The sequence below is a fragment of the Hibiscus syriacus genome, unplaced genomic scaffold (genome assembly GCF_006381635.1).
Source record: "Hibiscus syriacus cultivar Baekdansim isolate YM2019G1 unplaced genomic scaffold, ASM638163v2 tig00111996_pilon, whole genome shotgun sequence".
Classification (NCBI taxonomy): Eukaryota; Viridiplantae; Streptophyta; class Magnoliopsida; order Malvales; family Malvaceae; genus Hibiscus; species Hibiscus syriacus.
This window is the reverse complement of record NW_024063233.1, coordinates 986,414-994,560: the sequence shown is the minus strand read 5'-3', so window position 1 is coordinate 994,560 and position 8,147 is coordinate 986,414.

The window sequence follows — 8,147 nt, the reverse complement described above, 5'->3', positions numbered from 1 at the left end:
GACAATATTTGGAATCTATCTCATCGTACAACCGTGGAGTAGAGAATTCACAGCGATAGAGAACTATCCGTCAAAAGTTACAGCTTGGATCCGACTTCCTGGACTTCAGTATTGATATTACTCGACAATGCTGATAAGAACAATAGCGAAGCTAATAGGAAGATTTTTGAGAATCGAATACAATACTAATGATGGAGGAAGAGGTAGATTTGCCCGTGTAGCTGTCGTAGTTAACCTAAAAAACCCCTTATCCCATTCTTAGGTATCGATGGCTTTGTCCAAAAGGTTGAATATGATGGTCTTCAATTGATTTGTTTTAATTGCGGTAAATACAGACACACCAAGGAGAGATGTGACGAAGTTCAAGAAGAGAAAGATAATCAGAACCTTATAACGACAATAACTGTTGAACCAATGGAACAAACTAAAAAGTGATGAGGAGTTCTTTGGAGCATGGATGATTCCCGCACAGAGATCAAAAAACCGAGACAACAAAACAGAAACACCACAAGAAATGAAGATTTGGGGAAGAATGAATCCAGATTTATTTCTCTATAAAACCTGGAGTTAGAAGATGGTAGTAATATTCAAGTATCAAGTAAGGATTACAACAAAGATTCGCTAAAGATTCATAAGAAATGCAATGAACAATAGGACTATCATGGGGAATAGATCAAAGACTAGAGGGAAACATATTGATCTGAAGAACAAAGGGAAGCAATCATATAATCCTTTGGATCAAGGGTTTTCATACTATAGCATAACCACAATTACCAATAACATGGGAGCAGAGTCAAGCTTGGTGGAAAAGCCTATTCAGATAGATAAACCAAATCTTGAAGGGATATCTCGTGAAACCTAAGCACCTAAGAAATATCAAGTGATAGCTAAGGAACGAGCCTTCATCACTAAAAATGATCCTAGTATAAAGGAAGGAAACCATATGGCTTTATCCATCAGAGAGAGAATAAAAAAGGAGACAACCAGAAGAATCCATCTTAGTGTAAGCTAGGGAAAAGGAGGCTCTGAAAGTTAAAAAACCAGGGAACCATAAAATACCTGACACCCCGTTATTAAATGACTGGATATAAGGATTATCCTTACAAGAAGAGGGCAACAAAAAGTTGAGAACTGGAGCATTGAGGGCAACCCAGGTCAACAAAAAGAAGACAACATTGAATACCACACAACTAGGACCCTCGAAAGCTTAGTTGATATGGAAATTCAGGATGGTACAGAGGTAAGTATAATCCCAAAATAATTTTTTCTATGGCTAATATCTTATTTTGGAATGCACATGGAGTAGTGAGTCCGTCATTTCAGAGGCACTTTAAGGAGTTGATGAGAAATCATAAGCCGAAAATCGTTGCCTTGTTTGAGACGAGATTAAGTGTAATTAAAGCTGATAAAGTTACAAAACCACTGGGGTTCATCAATTCATTTCATATAGAGGATCAGGGGTTTAGCAGAGATATCTGGGTGCTTTGCGAAAACTCTATGGAAATGACAATTATCCAAGTCTCTAACCTATATAATCATGGTAGATTTAAAGATCGAAATTCAAATGACTGTAATTTTATAACGGCTATTTACGCTAGTCTGGATATCAACAAAGGAAACACCTGTGGAACTAATTATCAAGTATTAACCCGGTTAATGACAAAGCCTGGATTCTTAGGGGCGACTTCAACTGCTATCTAAAAATGGAAAATAAACTTGGGATTTGTGGTAGGAATAATGATGGCAGGAAGATGTTTAGAGATTTCATCTTTGATAATAGCTTGAGCGTCATACATCACCAGGGGCAAAACTTCTCCTGTAGGAGAGGTAACTTGTGGCAGAGACTGGCTTTATTCTAATCCAAAATAATGGGGTGTTATTCGTAATAAAGAGAGACCATTTCGTATGCTGCCTGCCTGGCTTGACCACCCAAACTTAAAAGATTTTCTTAGAGAAACATGGAAAAGAAATGAGAACATGGTGGCCAATATGGAAAATTTCAAGCATAAAGTTGTAGATTAGAACCAAAAGACCTTTGGATTTATAGGTGCTAGGAAAAAGAGAATTCTTACTCGTAGTATATCATCAAAAGTTAATGAAAATCAAACCATAAAAGACCAACAATTAACCAATGCAAAGAACAAAAAACAAGAGAAATGAAGGCATAAATCAAGACCAGCAGCTTAAATTCCTTAATTTACTAAAGAAAGCCAATAAATTTTCCATTATATGAAATATACAGAAGAACAAGATTAAAAAAGAAACAATTGCGAAGAAAAAAACCCAAACAAGAATCGAACACAACAACGGGAGAATAACATGCTTTCTAAAGAAAAAAACGAAAACCCATAAAATATTGGGGGGAGGAAAGGAGGAAAACCAAGCTTTGTGAATTCGCTGGAAGCCAGAGCATCGGCATAGTACATTTCGTTGTAACGAACGGGGAAGATAGCAATATTGAACTTCTTTAACAGTATCACGTTCTTGTCCCTCGCACCATCGATTGATATTGCTACTTCTCGACCAACCGCCATTATTATTAACTCTCCAAGGAAAACAAAAGATTTGGGGAGGGGATATAACAATGGCGTGGTGAGGGGATTGTACAAACAGAGATAGATTTGTTGTGTGTGAAGACAGAGGAAAGGTAGGCTTTGAAATTTTACAGCGGGAAAGCATGCGTATGTGATGAAAATTATGGGGGGAAATTAAAAGACGACTTTTAGAGATGACACACAATGAAAAGTTTACTCCATTTGTTTGCTAAATTGTTTGGATTATGATTATTAAATATGTCACACATTATGATACGATCATAACTAGCTCCAACTATCTCCATGACTTGATAATTCCATATATGTTTTTCAAAGTTGTTTCTAAGGGAGTTAATTCTTACCTTGTGTTTTATTATGTCGTTTTCACATTGCATTTTATCATGCATTCACATGTTAGTGTAAATTATCATATCATTCATTCCATCCAATACTTAGTTGATCATGCTATTCATATCATTCAAATCTATGCTATGAATACCTATCATTTCTTAGGATATTATTATTACATGTTTACATTTATCATTTATGAATACCATGTTCATGCATTACTTATTAGTTCACATCTTTATATTTCATTTAATGCACATGCATTCATAGTTATCTCATTTGCGTATCATGTCACGCATACTAATATGTTGGTTTTGCATTTCATCTTAGCATTTAAGATGTTCATGTGTTATGCATTCAAGCATGTTTCAATAAACAACACACATATCATTGTGTAGATGCATTTGCATTAATCTCAGCATATTTTAATAATAAGTATACATGCATTCGTTTGACTCAATGCATTCATTTTACTTATAATCTTTACGTGTTGTTCGTGTTTGCATTCATCTTTTCATCTAGCATTTTTCACGTGTAAGATAATAGCATCTAGGAATTTCACGTGTTGTTAATGTAGTTTAATGTTAATAAACATGCACATGGTTCACAAGGCACAATGACATACTTGGTAGAAAGTGTTTTGTTTATAACAGACCACTATCAATTAAAATAACTTGTTATTTTGCACATATAGGAACATCAAGGAATCTGCCCATGCTGGACGGTTTTAGTGGAGCTTTTTCAACACATTTCTATGGCACAAAACACGAAAACAAGGCTATTAGAATATGACACATATTTGGCAGCATATTGGAGCATTTTCAAGGCATTTCCAGCTCACAAAACACGGCACAAGGTTATTAGAATATGAAACAAGTTTGGCAGCATGTTGAAGCACCTTCAAGACATTCCATATAAATAACTCGGCAATAAGGATAAGTGGGAGAACAACATATGATTGGCAGCATGAACAATTCATCCACAAATTCAGCTAGCACTAAGGAAAGTAAAAGCACGATCAACTCACTAAAACGTGAAACAATTCATGGCAGAATATGGGCATAGTGGATTCGGCTGGAAATGCATCACACCCACCAGCCTTTGTCCTTATTATATTTCCACTTACTTGGGCATGAGATGAAGAAAACCCACGTGTACTTGCTGTTGCAAATCATACATTCAACTGCACATAAGGACAACCCATGTGCGTGAAAGAGCAAAGCACTACAAACAACCCATGTGCTTGGAATAATACTTGTCTCCACTTGGCTTTGTCTTTAATAGACATCTCTTGAAGGAAATTCGGCCAAAGCAACACTTCACCTACCATTTGACCAAAATTCATGCATGAAATTGAGCTCAATTTATGTTTAATTATGTTCCACATCAACAAGCACTTTTCAGCCCATGTAATAGAACTTTAGGCCATGCAAACGACCATGCATGATTCACGTCCTATAAATGGACTTCATATTGCATTGTAGAAACTTAAAATTGAATTTGAATTAAACTTGAGAGTTTTCTCTTATTGAGTCCTTTGTAACTTTTATCGACTTATCAAGTAATTTATTACTTGTGGCGTCATTCCTTATTTCACCTTGATACTTGTGGTTCCTATCTCTTTATAGATAGTGGGCCAAAGTCCTAATTACCACCCCTTAGAATGGATTTGTAAGGCTGGGTCTTTGCTCTCTATAGCACTGGTTCTTCCTTGGTCAATTCTAGGATACTATCCAAATCCTTGTTACCATCCCTTAGAACGATTTGTAAAGTTGGGTCTTTGCTCATTATAGCACTGGGTCTTTGCTCATTATAGCACTGGTTCTTCCTTGGTTATTCTAAGATACTATCATATTCACCATTCCATAATTTCGTTATCCATTTCGTATCCACAACCAATCGTCTTTCGCTACCATCTCGTAAACCGACCATTAACCATCTCGTTTATCACCTTAAACTATCCATTGTAACCGTTTATCTTATGCAGGTTGTTTTGCTTCCTTCCTAGATCTACAATCAATCAATAAGGTAGAATCACCTTATATCAAGCGGTAATCAGAGCTTTGGTAGAAGAAGCAACGTGCAACAAAAAAATACAAAAAAAAAAGGAAGTTCACGTGAATTGCAAGAGAAGAATTTGAAAATTACAAGTGCAAGCAATTAAAAATCAACAAAGAAAGGATATTGCATTCAACAACAAGTTTCATCACCAAGCCATTCAAGTAAACCTTTAATTGATTGTGGTGATAGAAAGGTTGTGAAGTAACTTTGTGTAAGTAATTTTTTTTCTTTCTATTTCTAAAGCCATCCGTTTGTATATTTTTGTTTTCCATTCCTAGTAACTCTTTGCAGCCGACGCACAACAAGTAACATTCACTTGAGACAGTTTTGAGTAAAGTCACTTAGAACTTTAGAAAGAGAATTGAGCGATAAAAGGCTAATCGAGTGTGTAAGATCAGAAGGGGAATTGCAAAAGCCAATTTATATTCTCGAGTGCAAACACGAGCGGATTGGGTGACATTCAAGTTTCCTTGGAGTGAAATCGTGAGGCTTTGTGAGAGCATTATTTGGTAAGGTCTTTTACACATTTTATTTTTCTTGTTTTACTAACATGTCTCTTCCATCCAACAACTTTGTAATTAAAAGGACTTTGAATATTCAAAGTCAAGAAGATGAACAAAGAGATAATATCTTCCATACAAAATGTCACGTGGGAGATAAATTTTGTATAGTAATCATTGATGGAGGTAGTTGTACAAATATAGCAAGCACTTACACGGTGGAAAAATTGGGCTTAAAAACGTCTAAACATTCTTATCCCTACAAACTTCAGTGGCTTAATGATAACAAATTGTTATTCCTTTTTCGATTGGAAGATATAATGATGAAGTTCTTTGTGACGTGGTACCCATGAATGCAAGCCATATGATATTGGGACGTCCTTGGCAATTTGACAAAAAGGCTACTTATGATGGATTTTCCAACAAGTATTCTTTCCAACATCAAGGAAAGAAGATCATATTGGTGCATATGCTTCCAAATCAAGTTCAAGAATGCTAAGAGATCCTTAAATCACGAGTAAAAGAATGGGAGAAGATGAAGGCCATAAAAAGAAGCTGTGAAGAAACAAGAACGGTTAAAAATGAATCTGTTGGAGTTCAAAATGATGTTTCACAAGTAGTGGAGCAAATTGAAAATTGCAAAATTGAAAATGATGAATGTATAGAAGATAAGCCGAGTGAAGAACAAATTTTACCTAACAAATCTTCTTCTACCATTTCTTTTTCCTTGCAGGATATTCAAAGAGACATATCTTTTCAAGCTGAAGATACAAGAAACATGTCTCTTGACGTTTCAAAGATAATGACGTATGAAGTTACAAAAGAAACGTCATTTGAAGTGCCAAAAGTTTTGTTCATTAACATTCCAAGTGCACTAACGATCCTGAAAAGAATTCAGTAACCAACTCCTATTAAACATCCACCTGGTTTGCTAATTCTATTCATTTTGTTATTAGTTTTTCATTTACTAACTTTGATTTCTTTGGCAGCAAATTGATTCGTATAAGTGGGGTTGTCCAAGCAATTTATGATGGCAAGATCAATTGTCATTTTAAGTTTGATTGTTGCACCAAATTCAACCACTTCAATGGAGAACATAAGCTAGATGATTCAAGGAGATGAGAAGTTACCATAATTAAAGCCAAGAGGCTGAACATTTCGTGTGAATCATCTATTGGAAGAAAGCATGAGGATTCAATCCTTCATACACCAAGAAGGTCTCCAATGAGACACTACTTCGATTTGAGGACAAATCGCTCTAAAGAAGGGGAGGATGATACGATCATAACTAGCTCCAACTATCTCCATGACTTGATAATTCCATGGACGTTTTTCAAAGTTGTTTCTAAGGGAGTTAATTCTTACCTTGTGTTTTATTATGTTGTTTTCACATTGCATTTTATCATGCATTCACATGTTAGTGTAAATTATCATATCATTCATTCCATCCAATACTAAGTTGATCATGCTATTCATATCATTCAAATCTATGCTATGAATACCTATAATTTCTTAGGATACTATTATTACATGTTTCCATTTATCATTTATGAATACCATGTTCATGCATTACTTATTAGTTCACATCTTTATATTTCATTTAATGCACATGCATTCATAGTTATCTCATTTGCATATCATGTCACGCATACTACTATATTAGTTTTGCATTTCATCTTAGCATTTAAGACGTTCACGTGTTATGCATTCAAGCATGTTTCAATAAACAACATACATATCATTGTGTAGTTGCATTTGCATTAATCTCAGCATATTTTAATAATAAACATACATGCATTCGTTTGACTCAATGCATTCATTTTACTTATAATCTTCACGTGTTGTTCATGTTTGCATTCATCTTTTCATCTAACATTTTTCACGTGTAAGATCATTGTATCTAGGACTTTCAAGTGTTGTTAATGTATTTTAATGTTAATAAACATGCATTATTTTGCACATATAGGAACATCAAGGAATCTGCCCATGCTGGACGGTTTTAGTGGAGCTTTTTCAACACATTTCCATGGCACAAAACACGGCAACAAGGCTATTAGAATATGACACATATTTGGCAGCATATTGGAGCATTTTCAAGGCATTTCCAGCTCACAAAACACGACACAAAATTATTAGAATATGGAACAAGTTTGGCAGCATGTTGAAGCACCTTCAAGACATTCCATATAAACAACTCGGCAACAAGGATAAGTGGGAGAATAACATATGATTGGCAGCATAAACAATTCATCTACAAATTCAGCTAGCACTAAGGAAAGTAAAAGCACGAACAACTCACCAAAACGTTCAACAATTCATGGCAGAATATGGGCATAGTGGATTTAGCTGGAAATGCATCACACCCACCAGCCTTTGTCCTTATTATATTTCCACTTACTTAGGCATGAGATGAAGACAACCCACGTGTACTTGCTGTTGCAAATCATACATTCAATTGCACATAAGGACAGCCCATGTGCGTGAGAAAGTAAGGCACTACAAACAACCCATGTGCTTGGAATAATACTTGTCTCCACTTGGCTTTGTCTTTACTAGACATCTCTTGAAGGAAATTCGGCTAAAGCAACACTTCGGCTACCATTTGATCGAAATTCATGCATGAAATTGAGCTCAATTTATGTTTAATTATGTGCCACATCAACAAGCATTTTTCAGCCCATGTAATAGAACTTTCGGCCATGCA